This window comes from Triticum urartu, chromosome 7 (genome assembly GCF_003073215.2).
Source record: "Triticum urartu cultivar G1812 chromosome 7, Tu2.1, whole genome shotgun sequence".
In the NCBI taxonomy this organism is placed as follows: Eukaryota; Viridiplantae; Streptophyta; class Magnoliopsida; order Poales; family Poaceae; genus Triticum; species Triticum urartu.
In genome coordinates this window covers 61,703,364-61,721,949 of record NC_053028.1, presented here as the reverse complement: position 1 = coordinate 61,721,949, position 18,586 = coordinate 61,703,364, and positions in this window count along the sequence as shown.

Sequence of the window (18,586 nt, the reverse complement as noted above, 5' to 3'; positions counted from 1 at the left end):
TTACAGAGAGTCGGTTACAATGGTAGGAGATCTGCATATGCGTATCGCCAAGCTTGCCTTCCACGCCAAGGAAAGTCCCTCCCGGACACGGGACGAAGTCTTCAATCTTGTATCTTCATAGTCCAGGAGTCCGGCTGAAGGTATACTCCGGCCATCCGAACACCCCCTAATCCAGGACTCCCTCAGTAGCCCCTGAACCAGGCTTCAATGATGACGAGTCCGGCGCGCAGATTGTCTTCGGCATTGCAAGGCGGGTTCCTCCTCCAAGTACTTCATAGAAGATTTTGAACACAAAGATAGTGTCCGGCTCTGCAAAATAAGTTTCCACATATTGCCATAGAGAGAATAATATTTACACAAATCTAATCTGCCGACGTATTTCGTAGTGTGACATCACACCACGGCCAAGCTTTTATTCGAACCGTTTTACTGTCCCATCTCAGCGCGTCATGCGAGGCGGTTTCCTTGGCACGTCTTGTTAAAGCAGAGATCGTGTCCCCTTATTCCGGGATTCTCATCAATACGGGCGTGGGTAACCCAACCGCGTCATCGATTACGGCGCTTGGAGATAAGCGAGTTTTATCGGGCTGGTGGGGACATGTAGCTGCGTCCATCCATATAAGGGGATAAAGATCCACCTTTTCACATACGCCTTCTTCCTCCTTCGCCTATCCATTCTTGCGCACTCGAGCTCCAGCGCCCAAGTCCGCACTCCCAACCTCAACCTTCTCCAGCCATGTCCGGAGCGGGAGGCAAGTGGATGGTCTCCTCCGTCACGGAGGGACATATCAAAAAGCTGAGGAAGGCCGGATACCTGTCTAACAACATCGCGTACCGGTTCCCCGAAAAGGGGCAGCTCATCCCCACCGCTAGGCCTCATGAGAGGGTGGTGTTCCTCCCCCATTTCCTCCGCGGACTGGGCTTCCCTCTCCACCCATTTGTTCGGGGGCTCATGTTCTACTACGGCCTGGATTTCCATGATCTGTCCCGAACTTCGTCCTCAACATCTCGGCATTTATCGTCGTGTGTGAGGCCTTCTTCCGCATCCGCCCCCATTTCGGGCTCTGGCTCAAGACTTTCAACGTCAAGCCGAAGGTGGTGCGCGGCAGCCAGGCGGAGTGCGGAGGCGCCATGGTGGGCAAGATGGCTAACGTCCTGAGGGCTCCTTTGTGGAGACCCTGAAAGGGTGGCAATCTGGATGGTTTTACATCACCGAGCCGCGCGACGCCGAATGGGTCGTGCCCCCCGAGTTCCGGTCCGGACCCCCAACTCGGCTCACGTCCTGGAAAGAGACGGGCCTGTCGTGGGGTAAAAAAGGAGAGCTAACCGGACTCCAAACATGCGTCAAAACCCTGGTGGACAAGAAGCTCAAACTTGTCAACGTAGTCCAGGTTATGCTCATCCGCTTGATCCTCCCGTGCCAACAACGGGCTTTCAACCTGTGGGAGTTCGACCCGGCACGGCACCAAACTCTGAGCAGGCTCTTCGACACGACGTACGAAGATGCCTGGAAGGTGCTTTTCAAGGGCGCCGAGGCTCCCGCATCCGCTACTAAGGATCGCGGATTCAGTGCGCAGCGTCACGCTCTCACGGTAAGCTGTTTTTTCCTTTTACAGGGTATCAGTTTTTCATAGTTTGACTCCATGCGGGATCTAAACTCCCTTTACCTTTGAGAGGATTGGCAGGTGACCTCCGGACAGATCAACTGTCCGGCTCCTTTGCCCGAAGGCCCAGCGGATGCTCGCTTGGCGAAGCTGCTGGTTCCGGCACCCTATGTGGTGCCGGAGAAGAAGGTCAAGAAGAAGGCCGCAGGGACTCGAAAGAGTGCCCAACGCCCGGAGGTGTCGGATTCATCATCCGACGAATCCAAGACGCACTCCTCCCGCGAAGACGAGGAGGAGGAACAAGAGACCCCTCCCCCTCCAGCGGGGGAAGGGAAGAAAAGGAAGGTCGCCCCAACTGGGGAGGCGAAGGATCCAAGAAGGGGAAAACCCTTCCTCCGGACTGCCCCACCGACGCCGACGGCGGCAGAGAGGAGTGGGCGCCCAGGAGGCCAAGCCCCTGGAAAAATCGTAAGTATCCGGATACCGGAGTAATTCATAGTATTCGTTTATTGCAGAGCTTTCCCTTACACCGAATATGTTTATGCAGCCCACCCAAAGACCGGCTCGACGCGTCGTCGAGCGGCTCACTAGATTCGTCGGATGTGAACTCGCTTCCGACGACTTCCTCCCCCCGCCCTACAGACGACACCGAAGTGTTGTCCCAACAGGTCCCAAGCCGGGAGGAGGTGGTCCTGGAGGCGCCGCAAGGTGACCTCCCGGACTCCAGGAGAAAAGGGGATGAAACCCCCAGGGCTCCAAGTCCGGCTCAGGGCCGGACACCGCTCCGGAACCTTCAAAGGTTCCAGAGTCCGGCGGACGACCTCCTTCCAAGAGGAGCAAGCCCACCATGCCGGTGACCTCCGTCCAACCGGGGGCGCCGGACAATCTGTTGGAGGTGCTCGAAGGCGCCTCCATCGACGAGGGGCACCGCACTATTATGAGTGCGGTGGTCCAGAAGGTTCAGTCCGCCAAGAGCGGACTGACTGAAGCTTGTACTAGCCTTTTTACAGGCTTTGAGGTAAGTAAATAATGTGAAAATAGTTATTACCGCATAGACAGTAGCCCCTGATGCTCTGTTGGGCATTCGCGAAGAAAAGCCGAATAGAGGATCAAAAATTCGCAGGAGTCTAACAAAGGAGTCAATATGCGTATGCAGGCTTCTCTGCTGGCGTCCGCCGCACTGACTGCAGAAGTGGACATGCTGAAGCAGAGCCTCGAGAAGTCCGAGCAAGAGCTCGGGCGTGCCAAGAAGCAGCTCGAGGAGAAGGAAGGAAAGAAATATATCTAACCTTACTACCATGCTGAAACTGGGCGACCCATTTCATCCGCTGTCGTCTGTTTGGGTCGGTGCGGACAGAAAAGTCGGCTCAACGCGCCGATTCAAACGGATGTGCGTCTGCTTGGCATCCGCCTGTCGATCCATTCCCGGCCCATTTTTCAGTAGGATTTGCATCGGCGCGGACACGAGATGGACACGCGCACCTTCTCCTCCCCCCGGGCCTGCTGGTCGGTGGCAGCCTCCACCATTTCCTTCCATTTCCCCTCAAAACCCTCCCGCCCGCGCGCGCTCCCGCCCCGCCCCCACCATGGACGACGACGTACCCGACCTCGACGCCGCTGCCGGCCTCGCCTCCCTCGCCTCGTCCGGCATGATGACCGCCCCCTCCGGCAAAGGCAAGCCTCGCGCTCCCCGCAAGACCGCCGCCACGCCCAAGCCGAAGAAGACGCTGACACCCGGACAACGGGCAAGGGAGTCGGCCAAGAGGAAGGGCCGGAGACACGCCACGGACGCGAGGGATGAAGCCATCGCGGCGGCCGCCGCCGCGCAGCAGGAGGTCACCAACGCCCGCGTCGCGGCGGCAACGAGGGAGGCTGTCGGTGTCAAAACCGGCGGATCTCGGGTAGGGGGTCCCGAACTGTGCGTCTAGGCCGGATGGTAACAGGAGACAAGGGACACAAAGTTTTACCCAGGTTCGGGCCCTCTCGATGGAGGTAAAACCCTACGTCCTGCTTGATTAATATTGATGATATGGGTAGTACAAGAGTAGATCTACCACGAGATCGAGGAGGCTAAACCCTAGAAGCTAGCCTATGGTATGATTGTTGATGTGTATGTTGTCCTACGGACTAAAACCCTCCGGTTTATATAGACACCGGGTAGGGTTAGGGTTACAGAGAGTCGGTTACAATGGTAGGAGATCTGCATATGCGTATCGCCAAGCTTGCCTTCCACGCCAAGGAAAGTCCCTCCCGGACACGGGACGAAGTCTTCAATCTTGTATCTTCATAGTCCAGGAGTCCGGCTGAAGGTATACTCCGGCCATCCGAACACCCCCTAATCCAGGACTCCCTCAGTAGCCCCTGAACCAGGCTTCAATGACGACGAGTCCGGCGCGCAGATTGTCTTCGGCATTGCAAGGCGGGTTCCTCCTCCAAGTACTTCATAGAAGATTTTGAACACAAAGATAGTGTCCGGCTCTGCAAAATAAGTTTCCACATATTGCCATAGAGAGAATAATATTTACACAAATCTAATCTGCCGACGTATTCCGTAGTGTGACATCACACCACGGCCAAGCTTTTATTCGAACCGTTTTACTGTCCCATCTCAGCGCGTCATGCGAGGCGGTTTCCTTGGCACGTCTTGTTAAAGCAGAGATCGTGTCCCCTTATTCCGGGATTCTCATCAATACGGGCGTGGGTAACCCAACCGCGTCATCGATTACGGCGCTTGGAGATAAGCGAGTTTTATCGGGCTGGTGGGGACATGTAGCTGCGTCCATCCATATAAGGGGATAAAGATCCACCTTTTCACCTACGCCATCTTCCTCCTTCGCCTATCCATTCTTGCGCACTCGAGCTCCAGCGCCCAAGTCCGCACTCCCAACCTCAACCTTCTCCAGCCATGTCCGGAGCGGGAGGCAAGTGGATGGTCTCCTCCGTCATGGAGGGACATATCAAAAAGCTGACGAAGGCCGGATACCTGTCTAACGACATTGCGTACCGGCTCCCCGGAAAGGGGCAGCTCATCCCCACCCCTAGGCCCCATGAGAGGGTGGTGTTCCTCCCCCATTTCCTCCGCGGACTGGGCTTCCCTCTCCACCCATTTGTCCGGGGGCTCATGTTCTACTACGGCCTGGATTTCCACGATCTGGCCCCGAACTTCGTCCTCAACATCTCGGCGTTTATCATCGTGTGCGAGGCCTTCCTCCGCATCCGCCCCCATTTCGGGCTCTGGCTCAAGACTTTCAATGTCAAGCCGAAGGTGGTGCGCGGCAGCCAGGCGGAGTGCGGAGGCGCCATGGTGGGCAAGATGGCCAACGTCCTGAGGGCTCCTTTGTGGAGACCCTGAAGGTGTGGCAATCTGGGTGGTTTTACATCCCCGAGCCGCGCGACGCCGAATGGGTCGCGCCCCCGAGTTCCGGTCCGGACCCCAACGCGGCTCACGTCCTGGAAAGAGATGGGCCTGTCGTGGGGTAAAAAAGGAGAGCTAACCGGACTCCAAACATGCGTCAAAACCCTGGTGGACAAGAAGCTCAAACTTGTCAACGTAGTCCAGGTTATGCTCATCCGCTTGATCCTCCCGTGCCAACAACGGGCTTTCAACCTATGGGAGTTCGACCCGGCGCGGCACCAAACTCTGAGCAGGCTCTTCGACACGATGTACGAAGATGCCTGGAAGGTGCTTTTCAAGGGCGCCGAGGCTCCCGCATCCGCTACTAAGGATCGCGGATTCAGTGCGCAGCGTCACGCTCTCACGGTAAGCTGTTTTTTCCTTTTACAGGGTATCAATTTTTCATAGTTTGACTCCATGCGGGATCTAAACTCCCTTTACCTTTGACAGGATTGGTAGGTGACCTCCGGACAGATCAACTGTCCGGCTCCTTTGCCCGAAGGCCCAGCGGATGCTCGCTTGGCGAAGCTGCTGGTTCCGGCACCCTATGTGGTGCCGGAGAAGAAGTTCAAGAAGAAGGCCACAGGGACTCGAAAGAGTGCCCGACGCCCGGAGGTGTCGGATTCATCATCTGATGAATCCAAGACGCACTCCTCCCGCGAAGATGAGGAGGAGGAAGAAGAGACCCCTCCCCCTCCAGCGGGGGAAGGGAAGAAAAGGAAGGCCGCCCCAACTGGGGAGGCGAAGGATCCAAGAAGGGGAAAACCCTTCCTCCGGACTGCTCCACTGACGCCGACGGCGGCGGAGAGGAGTGGGCGCCCAGGGCCAAGCCCCTGGACAAATCGTAAGTATCCGGATACCCGAGTAATTCATAGTATTCGTTTATTGCACAGCTTTCCCTTACGCCGAATATGTTTATGTAGCCCGCCCAAAGACCGGCTCGACGCGTCGTCGAGCGGCTCACTGGATTCGTCGGATGTGAACTCGCTTCCGACGGCTTCCTCCCCCCGCCCTACAGACGACACCGAAGTGTTGTCCCAACAGGTCCCAAGCCGGGAGGAGGTGGTCCTGGAGGCGCCGCAAGGCGACCTTCCGGACTCCAGGAGAAAAGGGGATGAAACCCCCCAGGGCTCCAAGTCTGGCTCAGGGCCGGACACCGCTCCGGAACCTTCAAAGGTCCAAGAGGAACAAGCCCTCCATGCTGGTGACCTCCGTCCAACCGGGGGCGTCGGACAATCTGTTGGAGGTGCTCGAAGGCGCCTCCATCAACGAGGGGCACCGCACTATTATGAGTGTGGTGGTCCAATGAAGGAAATATGCCCTAGAGGCAATAATAAAGTTATTATTTATTTCCTTATATCATGATAAATGTTTATTATTCATGCTAGAATTGTATTAACCGGAAACATAATACATGTGTGAATACATAGACAAACAGAGTGTCACTAGTATGCCTCTACTTGACTAGCTCGTTAATCAAAGATGGTTACGTTTCCTAACCATGAACAAAGAGTTGTTATTTGATTAACGAGGTCACATCATTAGTTGAATGATCTGATTGACATGACCCATTCCATTAGCTTAGCACCCGATCGTTTAGTATGTTGCTATTTGCTTTTCTTCATGACTTATACATGTTCATATGACTATGAGATTATGCAACTCCCGTTTACCGGAGGAACACTTTGTGTGCTACCAAACGTCACAACGTAACTGGGTGATTATAAAGGAGCTCTACAGGTGTCTCCAAAGGTACATGTTGGGTTGGCGTATTTCGAGATTAGGATTTGTCACTCCGAATGTCGGAGAGGTATCTCTGGGCCCTCTTGGTAATGCACATCACATAAGCCTTGCAAGCATTACAACTAATATGTTACTTGTGAGATGATGTATTACGGAACGAGTAAAGAGACTTGCCGGTAACGAGATTGAGCTAGGTATTGGATACCGACGATCGAATCTCGGGCAAGTAACATACCGATGACAAAGGGAACAACGTATGTTGTTATGCGGTCTGACCGATAAAGATCTTCGTAGAATATGTAGGAGCCAATATGGGCATCCAGGTCCTGCTATTGGTTATTGACCGGAGACGTGTCTCGGTCATGTCTACATTGTTCTCGAACCCGTAGGGTCCGCACGCTTAAGGTTACGATGATAGTTATATTATGAGTTTATGCATTTTGATGTACCGAAGGTTGTTCGGAGTCCCGGATGTGATCACGGACATGACAAGGAGTCTCGAAATGGTCGAGACGTAAAGATTGATATATTGGAAGCCTATGTTTGGATATCGGAAGTGTTCCGGGTGAAATCGGGATTTTACCGGAGTACCGGGAGGTTACCGGAACCCCCCGGGAGCAATATGGGCCTTAGTGGGCTTTAGTGGAAAGGAGAAAGGGGCAGCCCAAGGTGTCTGTGCGCCTCCCCCTTCCCCTAGTCCTATTAGGACTAGGAGAGGTGGCCGGCCCCCTCTCTCTCTCTTTCCCCCCTCAAGGAATCCTATTCCAACTAGGATTGGGGGGAATCCTACTCCCAGAGGGAGTAGGACTCTCCTGGCACGCCCTCCCTTGGCCGGCCAGCCTCCCCCCCTCTAGTCCTTTATATACTGAGGTAGAGGCACCCTAGAACACACAAGTTGATCCACGTGATCTATTCCTTAGCCGTGTGCGGTGCCCCCAGCCACCATATTCCTCGATAATACTGTAGCGGAGTTTAGGCGAAGCCCTGCTGCTGTAGTGCATCAAGATCGTCACCACGCCGTCGTGCTGATGGAACTCTTCCCCGACACTTTGCTGGATCAGAGTCCGGGGATCGTCATCGAGCTGAACGTGTGCTCAAACTCGGAGGTGCCGTAGTTTCGGTGCTTGATCGGTTGGATCGTGAAGACGTACGACTACTTCCTCTACGTTGCGTCAACGCTTCCGCAGTCGGTCTGCGTGGGTACGTAGACAACACTCTCCCCTCTCGTTGCTATGCATCACATGATCTTGCGTGTGCGTAGGAAAATTTTTGAAATTACTACGAAACCCAACATCCAGAAGGTTCAGTCCGCCAAGAGCAGACTGACTGAAGCTTGTACTAGCCTTTTGACAGGCTTTGAGGTAAGTAAATAATGTGAAAATAGTTATTACCGCATAGACAGTAGCCCCTGATGCTCTGTTGGGCGTTCACAAAGAAAAGCCGAATAGAGGATCAAAAATTCGCAGGAGTCTAACAAAGGAGTCAATATGCGTATGCAGGCTTCTCTGCTGGCGTCCGCCGCACTGACTGCGGAAGTGGACACGCTGAAGCAGAGCCTCGAGAAGTCTGAGCAAGAGCTCGGGCGTGCCAAGAAGCAGCTCGAGGAGAAGGAATGTAAGAAATACCTTGTTTGAATATGTATAAAAAGGGTGCAATTGCAAAAAATGACTGGATTATCGTGGCTATTGTAGGGGCCATGTCTGAGGTGACGACCCTTAAGCAAGCGCTGGACGAGGCCGAGAAGAGGGCAGCCTCGGAGCGCACCGAGCGGGAGAAGTATGAGGCTGAAGTTGGCAAGGTGCGGCAAGAGCTCCAAGCTCTCATGGAAAAGCATGAGAGTTTGGAGCTTGACTCAAAGACGCGAGCGTCCGAGCTCGCGGTGGCTATTGAAAATGCCAAGTCTGCCAAGGCCGAATCCCAGAAGACCCTCCAGGAGTTGGATAAGGTGAAGAAGATAGCAGCAGGTAAGGCATTCTTTATGCAAAGCAAACACATAAATGTGAGTTACTTGTTACTTACCCAAATCCGGAGCTCTCCAGGAGCGTTCGCAGATCTTCCCCGGAGTGTATCCGATGCCGCCACATTCTATCGAGCCGAGGAGGGCAGCTCGACGGAGAAGGTGTTCTGGTCTCAGTACGCTGAGGCCGGACACCCCGTGCCCCTGAGCGACCAGCTGAAGCAACTGGTCGAGCTCCACAAGGCGGCCGAACAGTCCATGAAGGGCCTCATTGTTCGGCTGTGGCCTGGAGGGGCCCTGCCTGGGAGCTATTTCGGGCTGGTGCGGCGGTTGGTGGAGGCATGTCCAAGGCTTGAAGTCATCAAGCGCTCCGTCTGCATTGAAGGTGCTCGTAGGGCCCTTGCCTGTGCTAAGGTGCACTGGGGCAAGCTGGATGCTGAGAAGCTGGTGAAGGACGGGCCACCGCCGGGAAAAGAGCATCGCAAGCCCGAGAATTACTATAAGGATGTTCTGAAGGGTGCCCGCGTTGTGGCGGATGAATGTTCTAGGGATGTAATTTTTGAGTGAAACTTGCTCGTTTTGTCCTGTGCGCTGAAAACTTGTTTATGTGCGCTAAGCAATGTTGTTGGAATTTAAAATATTACCTTCTGTGCGGCTGTTTATCAATTCTGAGAGATGGCGAGTCGCCGGCTTCTGCCCCCATGCCGCTAGTGCTGGGGTGTTCGGGGATAAACCTGAGTGCTCTTTTTCCCATGTTTGGGTCCTTCGAGGGAGGCGCTCAGCCCAACGAACAAGGCAATCAGACTATAATGCGTGAACACTCTCACTTAGCCATAGAATTCTATAATTTTAAATTTCGGCGAAGCCCCTGGTAGTCGGAAGACCGAGTTCGGGGCGCTATCCACGCCTTGGCCGGACAGAGCCGGCTCCTCGCCCTAAGCGGCATAAGTCATTAGGGACTCGAAAAAACCTCTCGAATAGCGACCAGCTCTCGCTTCATCATGTCAGTCAGTTTTAGCTTTCTCCACTGAGGTGCTCGACCCAGCTCAACTGGGGCACAATCGCAGTGGTTCTCCTGGTGCTACCTTAGCCGATATAGCGGAACGTAAGGCACCAAAACATAGGAGCCGGGCAAACCCAACTATTGACCCAAGACATGATTCGGAGCCGATGCATATAATGCTATAAGTTCGGGGTGCCGCACTTGTTAAAGTGTTCGGACTTCTTACACCATATTGAGGGGTACTAAAGCCCCTGGGAGTTCCGTAGTGCGGCGTGGCTTGTCTGCTTCCCTGGTTCTTGCATCGTTTGTGCGGCAATTGAACTGCCGAACAGGCCTTCCGAAGGATGAAGTCCTGAAAGTAAGAGAAAACTAAAAAACCGGCAACCCCTGGTATGGTTTAAGCCATGTTTTGGGCGTGCCGTGATGGTGCCCCTCCCCCTGTGCCCATGGTATCTCTAGAGCGTAGTTATGTACGCGAAGTACTGGCGTCGCCTTTTTGCGAGGGTTGGGGTTGGGGCCGCATTGCTACGCCTGCTTGGATCGTGCCAGGCGGTCTTGTTGTAGGTTACTCCGGGTGCGCTTGACGGTGTCCGGTCGTTTAGTGGACGGACTGGAGAACTGCCTGGAGAGGCTGCTTTGAACTTCCGCTGCAAGGGCCGCCGTGTGCTCCTCCGTTCGGAGGGAGCGTTCAGTGTTTCCATTGACCGTAATTACTCCTCGAGGGCCTGGCATCTTGAGCTTAAGGTATGCGTAATGCGGTACCACGTTGAACTTAGCGAATGCGGTTCGCCCGAGCAGTGCATGATAGCCACTGCGAAACGGGACTATGTCGAAGATTAACTCCTCGCTTCGGAAATTATCCAGAGATCCAAAGACCACTTCAAGTGTGATTGAGCCTGTACAGTTGGCCTCTACACCTGGTATTACGGCTTTAAAGGTCGTTTTGGTGGGCTTAATCCTCGAGGGATCTATGCCCATTTTCCGCACTGTATCCTGGTAAAGCAGGTTCAGTCTGCTGCCGCCGTCCATGAGGACTCTAGTGAGATGAAATCCGTCAATAATTGGGTCTAGAACCAATGCGGCGAATCCGCCATGACGGATGCTAGTGGGATGGTCCCTTCGATCAAAGGTGATCGGGCAGGAGGACCATGGGTTGAACTTTGGGGCGACTGGCTCTACCGTGTATACGTCCCTTAACGCACGCTTCCGCTCCCTTTTGGGGACATGGGTTGCGTATATCATGTTCACCGTTCGCACTTGTGGGGGGAAACCCTTCTGTCCACTGTTGTTCGGCGGCCGGGGCTCCTCGTCGTCATCGCTATGCAGCCCCTTGTCTTCATTTTCGGCGTTTATCTTGCCTGCCTGCTTGAACACCCAACAATCCCTGTTGGTGTGATTGGCTGGCTTTTCGGGGGTGCCATGTATCTGGCACGAGCGGTCGAGTATTCGGTCCAAACTGGACGGGCCCCTAGGATTCCTTTTGAATGGCTTTTTCCGCTGACCAGATTTAGAGCCTCTGAATCCGGCATTAACTGCCGTATCCTCAGCATTGTCGCCGTTAATGCGGCGCTTCTGCTTGTTGCGACGCGACCTGCCACTACTGTCCCTGGTGTCCGAATTACCAGGGTTCTTGGTCATATTGTTGCTACGAGCAAGCCAGCTGTCTTCTCCCGCGCAAAAGCGGGTCATGAGTGTCATGAGTGCTGCCATAGATTTCGGCTTTTCCTGTCCAAGGTGCCGGGCCAGCCACTCGTCACGGATATTGTGTTTGAAGGCTGCTAGGGCCTCAGCGTCCGGACAGTCGACTATTTGATTTTTTTGTTAGGAACCGTGTCAAAACCGTCCAACACGGCCTCGTCAACGCCGTCGTGGCCGCGGCCAGCACCGGCTCATCCACGTTCCCTCGGATGGTGCTGCACGACTCGCCCCGTGCATCAGCTTGCACCCCGATGCACGGCTTTCACATCTACCCGCAGGCCTCCCGCCTCTCCGGGGAGTGCTCGCCTGAGGTGAGCATGGTGGTGCCTTCCACGCCCGAGCCTGCACCCGCGCCCATCAACCTCAACGCCACACTGGTGGCTTGTGGCTCGTCATCCGGAGGTGCGAGGAAACGCACGCGGCAGATGTCGGCCGACGTGTTGTCGGGCGCATGCAACCTGTTCGACGGAATGTCGGCCGCCGGCGATGAGGACTACATGCAGAACCTGATCTTTGAGGGTGGTGTGCCGGCCCCTAGCTACGATCCCGGCGAGACACAAAGCCAGGACGGCCAAGGGGAGTTCACGCCGGCCGCTGGCTACGATCCCGATCAGGCGGCCTTCATGTGTAATCAGGTCGGCATGGACCTGGACGGCTTCCCACTTGACCATGAGTTTCCGAAGGACTATGGGCAAGAGGAAGAGGACGAGTGTGACATTGAAGGGGAGCCTTTGTTCGAAGACGAGCTCGCCAACCAAGCCGCCGGGCCGAAGCCGAAGCGCAAGAGCAATCGGACCAAGAATACACGGCGGCCGAGGACAAGCTTCTTTGCGAGTGTTGGAGAGAGATTGGGAAAGACCCCAAGATGGGCGCCGAACAAAAGCATTCAACTTTTTGGATTCTTGTCCACCGTGAGTTTCATGAGCGCAAGAAGTTTCCGCCTTACCAAATAGTGGGCACGCGCGGGTGGGTGTCCATTTCCAACAAGAGTGCAACAAGTTTTGTGCCACTCTTGAGAGCTTCAAGGCCCGCCCTGTGAGCAGCATCGGCATGCAAGACATGGTATGCTAGCAAGCCACCCTCTTTTGTGTCTTCAAGTTTATGCTTGCGTGTTCATTTGCATACCATTTGCCAATATGATTGCATGAAATACAGTTTTGTAGGCATTTCAAGCTTTGGAGGCATTCAAGGTCCAACACAATGGCAAGTGCTTCAACCTCTCCCATTGCTTTAGGGTCATCAAAGACGAGGAGAAGTCCAAGCCACAATATGCCGCCCTCAAGTCGCATGGGGGGAAGCAAGCCGTGGAGGAGTTTGGGGACGGCGAGAAGGCACGGCCGCGGGGGAAGACCAACTCCAAGAAGGAGGACAAGCGGGATGCGCCATCGAACGCCTTGATTGCAAGCGTGGAGGGCATGATGAACAAGAAGGACTCAAGGGAGGAGGAGCGCCAGCATTACAAAGAAGAGAAAATGAACGCCTTCATGGAGATCCAAAGGAGGAGGCTTGAGATGGACACGGAGAAGCAAGCCAAGATGCTTGAGGTGGAGGCGAAGAAGCAAGCCAAGATGCTAGACATTGAGGCCGCCAACGCCAAGACCAAGGCTAAAGAAGTGGTTGTCGCGAGCATGATGACCGGAGTCGAGATCATGAAGGTGGATTTCAACACCGTGTCGCCAAGGAAGAGGCCTTGGTCCGAGAAGATGCAGGCCGACATGCTCAAGTTCAACGACGAGTGATCTCATGGCGGCGAGCGCCATCCTTTTTTGTATGCCGGCAGGTATGCTGGCATGACCACGGGGCCGTGATGGCATGGTCGAACTCAAGTCCCACCCCTTTTTGTATGCTGGCATGTGTGCTGGCCGCTGGTGAGTGCGCCATCATGAACTATGTGGTGATATTTTTTGAAGCCGACATTGTATGCCGGCGCTGGCATGGTGCCGGCATGAGACATGGTCGCTGACATGATCTATGGCCGCGGGTCTTTTTTTAAAATTGAGTACGGACATGAAATGAGTCGGCGCATTGGGCGCACTGCCGACCCAAATATAAAACAGGGCGGACACTGGGCGGGCGGCCGACCCAAGCGGACAAAAAGCAGACAAATGCGTCGTCCGTTTGGGTTGGCCCATTGGAGTTGCTCGTATCTTTCTATCTCTTATCCTCCTCCTCCTGTAATCTTTCTCCACGGTTGGAGATCATTAACCGCGCCATGTAAACGACCATGAGATCCCTCTCGCTCAATCAATATATAAAATGCGGGCCAATAGATCATGTGCGACGTCTTTGATGTGAATTGGAAGAAGTGCAACATTGTTGGAATGAATGGATGTGATGCGACACATTTGAGCGTGTAAATAGCCCAGGGCCACATGGGGTGTTAAATGTGGTTAAATTGGTCGTCAACCAAGCCCGTTTATGTTAGGACATGTGGGTCCAACTTAATTGGTCCTCAAAACAGCTGATCGTGCCCTGCCGCCCGACCATGCCGGGCCCGCCACTCTACCCCCCCCTTCTTCTCCGGTGGCGGCGGATCTTGCATTCTCGGTGGCGGTGGCGGAGCCCTCGTTCTCAATGGCGGCGGAGCCTTCGTCCTTAGAAAATGGTGAGTGAATTCGAACCCTAGTCGCCCTCCCGTTCCTCTCTCAGGCCCGTAGATCTCAGCTCGTTTTCTCTGTTTTCGCTTGTTGAATCGATAGGTTGTGAGGGGAGCCTGTGGGCATACTGAGATGGAGCCGCCAGATTCAACTTCGAATAGGTAATGCGCCTCTCTCCGATCCAATTTTGCATGCAATTAGGGTCTCGCCTGCTCTTTCTCATGGGCTCACACTGTCCGCCACAGACAGAGGGGATGCTGCCGCTCGGACCTTCGAATTGACGGTCAATTTCTTTCCATCAAAGGCAAAAATTAGTTGATGGTAGCATTCAGAACATTGAGAGAGACACAATTGTTAAATGGGAGGTTGGGTTTATAGAGATTGATCCACAAGTTCTATAGAACATGGGAGAGAAGGCAGTGAAGAAATGGGTGGAAAAAATTGGGGAGAATATTGTTTGGGGTCTAGAGCAAGAAGTATCACCATTGCGGTTTGATGATTGGAAAGGAGAGTATGTGAGAATAGAAGATGGTGAACAGATTGTTGAAGAAATCGATCGGCAAAACGGCTGGACAAGCAAACAGGCTAATTTTTTTGCTAAGCTCGTCGATCTGAATATTTTTTTCGAAGGTTGGATATGTGCCATCACAATTGGCTGCGCAGATGGTAGATGATGATTGGGCTACACAGAGGCCATTGATTCCCATGTGTACTAAACTTACAGTAATAGCCGAAGAGGGACAAGTGACTGGAACTGAAACTGAAACTGCGACAACTGTTGATTGGAATGTAGTTGAATTAGATGAGCCTACTGATTTGGTCATTACACCAATGCCTGACATTGAGATGGCCAAACTTTTTGCCATTCCAGTCGATGACAGAGATAAGCAGGAGAGGGGCGAATTCTAGTTTGCCTGCTAATGCTGATGAAGATGTAGATGGACAGTTGATGGAACAAGCTGCAGATGAAGTAGATGATGCACATGATGATGAGCTGGTGCATGTGTATGACAAAGAAAACCCTGTCATTGAAGTAGGCAAGTTGTTCCCAAGCATGAAGGAGTTTAGGATGTATTTCAAGACTTATGCAGTGAAACATGAGTTTGATGCCAAGACTGTTTGGACTGATAGAAAGAAGTTTTATGCGAGGTGCAGAGGATTTGATGGTAGTGTCAAACCTTGCAAGTGGTACATATCTGCTAGACTGCAACCTGATGGAAGTACTGTCAGGGTTAACCAAATCCCCAATCAACATACTTGTATTACAAGTTCACAGAGAGTATCAACCATGACATCACAACTTTGGGTTGCAGAAAAGATCACCCCAATTTTAGCCAAAACACCAAACACTACTGCCAAGAAACTCAAAGTAGACTTGGAAAAGATGTACCCCATTAAATTGAAATATACCACAGTGTGGAAGGCAAAACAAAGGGCAATGAAAAATTTATATGGTGATTGGGCAAATACATTTAGGATGGTTTACAACCTCAAAGCAGAGGTGGAAAAGAGGTCACCTGGCAGTGTTGTGGAGATACATACTGAGGTATCAGCCGAAGGTGAAGTCAAGTTCTCCAAGTTTTTTATAGCTTTGAAGCCTTGCATCGATGGCTTCAAAGCAGGGTGCCGTCCATATTTGAGCATAGACGCATCATTTTTGACAGGCAAGTGGAATGGTCAGTTGGCAGCATGCAATGCTCTAGATGGACACAACTGGATGTTTCCTATTGCTATTGGCTTGTTTCAGTCAGAAACAGAGGCTTCATGGACATGGTTCATGATCCAGTTGAAAAGATGCCTAGGGCCAGTGTCACCTTTGGCTATACACACAGATGCATGTAAGGGGCTGGAAAATTCAGTGAAAATGTTTTCCCACATGCTTAGCGGAGGGAGTGCTTCGGTCATTTGTGGATAAATTTGATCAAAAAAATTAGAAAAGAAGAATTTGGGCGCATGTGGCCAGCAGCAAGATCTTACACTAGACAGACACACAAATATCATCTTGATAAGATAATGGCAACATGCGATGAGTTTGGTCCATGGCTGAACACCTACCATTCTTTGTTATGGTACAGGTCAGGATTCAACACTGCCATCAAGTGTGACCACATCAACAACAATTTGGCAGAGAGTTTCAACAACAAGGTGAAGGAGTTAAAAGATTTGCCTGTGCATGACATGGTTGACCAAATCAGGATCATGCTCATGCGGTTGTGGGAATTGAGAAGAAGGATAGGTGATTGTCTGCAAGGTGATAAGCTTCCAGCAGTGGTACAACAGGTGGTCAATAGGAGCAGAAGTCTTTCACATTTGTTTGTTGAAAATTCTTCACCTTGGGGTGCTGAAGTTAGAGATAATAGAACTGGAAGGAGACATGTTGTTAACACTGAATTGCATGATTGCACTTGCCTCGACTGGCAACACACTGGTAAACCATGTGAGAATGCCATCCTTTTCTTAGCATCCCAACCGAAGATAAACATGCACCCATATTTGCATGAATATTATTCGGTAGCAAGATTCAAAGCTGCATATGCTACTCCAATTCCAGCACTTACAGATCAGTCTCAGTGGCCTGAAGTGGAGATTGAATTTTCCATGTGTCCTCCCTTGACGAAAAGAAAGGCTGGCAGGCCTAAACAGAGTAGATTCAAGGCATGGTTTGAGAAAGGTGGGAGTAGTACGAAGGGAAAGAAAGATGGAAAGCCAAAAAGGTAACAAAAACAGATGCGAGTTGTGCCAGGAACTTGGGCACAGAGTGGGATCTGTCAAATGCTGTTACACTCCTGATAAGCCAAAGTATGTTCTTGTTTATTTGTCTATGTTTTGATTTGGTGCTTTTTCCAATTACTATATCTATAACATTTTCCCAATGGCCAGGAGGAAGCGAGCAAGTCAATCCCTTGTTGTTGAACAGTGTTGGCCAACAAAAAAAGCAAGAGTCAATGGCTGTAGAAAGAAGAGAAGTGTGCCTGAGCCTGAGCAGACTAAAGAAAATCCTGCTGCAGTCAACATTCAGACTGAAGAAACTGATGTGGAGGTGCACACCGAAGAAACTGAAATTGCAGTCAACATTCAGACTAAAGAAACTGCTCTCGAGGTTGAAACTGAACCTGAGCGTGTCGAGGTTCAGACTGAAGAAACCCATGTTGAGATACACACCGAAGAAACTGAAACTGCTGTCAACATTCAGACTGAAGACACTGATCTCGAGGGTGTTGGCGAGGTGTTGAAAGACTAGTGAAGAAAACCAGTGAACTTTTGTGTGTAGTAGAACCAAAAACAAGAAGTGCTAAGGCGAAGAAGGGCACACGACGTGGTAGGAAGAGGTAGAACAGAGAACAGTTTGAAAATTTGCGTCATGTAATAATATTTGTAACTTGGTGCGTACTGGTAGTCACTATGTATCCCCGTATTTCTATTCGAACTTGTTTGTTGGTACCTTGTCTAAACCAGCCAAATAAAATAATAGATAATATAATGTGTCATTGTTTTAAATTCAAATTTGGATTCAAAGTTGGGCTCAAATTTGAATTAGGGATGGGGTATTGATGTTTTAATACTATCTAAAGTACCTCAACTGAAATATGTTTGCTTGTTGATCAATCTGAGCCCTTTTGGTAAGTTGAACTCATAGTCATGAAAAGTGTGTTTCAAATGACCTCCAAAGGTAGGGTAAACGGCCTCATATTTAAGCAAGTTTTTTTGGCACCTTGTCTAAACCAGCCAAATAATTTTTCTACACATCTATTCTACCTATATAGTGTAAATCTAAAGTCTCACTATTTATTGAATTAATTTTCTATTATTTTATTTTATTTTAAAAAAAACAAGGTTTAATAGAAAATTAAACAAGTTTAAAACATGAAAATGAGAAAAGTAAGTTAAGATATTTCTTAGTCAATCCAAAATGAAGTTTTGGTGAGGTTTTCACACTTTTCATTTTCAAAATCCCACCTACTCTCGGGTGCCCACTACTCTCTCCCTTGAACTCCATACTACATTGTTCGAGGAATGACAATTTAGTGAAGGATTTTTTGTAAAAATGTATGTAAACCATATTTATATTATTATTTTTCTAGTTACTATACGATATAATAAGACTATGTGCGCAAGTTTAATATTTTTTTGATTTTTTTTGAATTAGTTATGCTCAACCCTAATCAGTCAAAACCCCTCAAAATCCCGCACACTACCGAGTCGTCGATCGTTGTGCGTGGACAGTTGAGATCAGGCGCTAGGGTTAGCTACAATGTGCATCGATCCGCATGAGACGCGCTAATTGGTTGAATCAGTGTGCATCGGTCCACATGAGACGCGCTGATTGGTTGAATCGGTGGGGTTTGGATCAACCTCTCTCGTTGGGGCATCATGACCGTTCATTTGAATCCAACGGCACGAGTTGACGCGGTGCATGGACCAAGCCTACGCATTGCCCTTTCCATCGTTGCATGCGTGCCCGTGCCTACCCGCAGCATGCATGCCCACCCGTAGAACTGCGCCCGTGCGTTGCATGCATGCCCTCGACGTAGCCTGCTCCGCCACCCCTATCGACGCAGTAAGCTGTCGCATGCCTACCATTAGCACCGA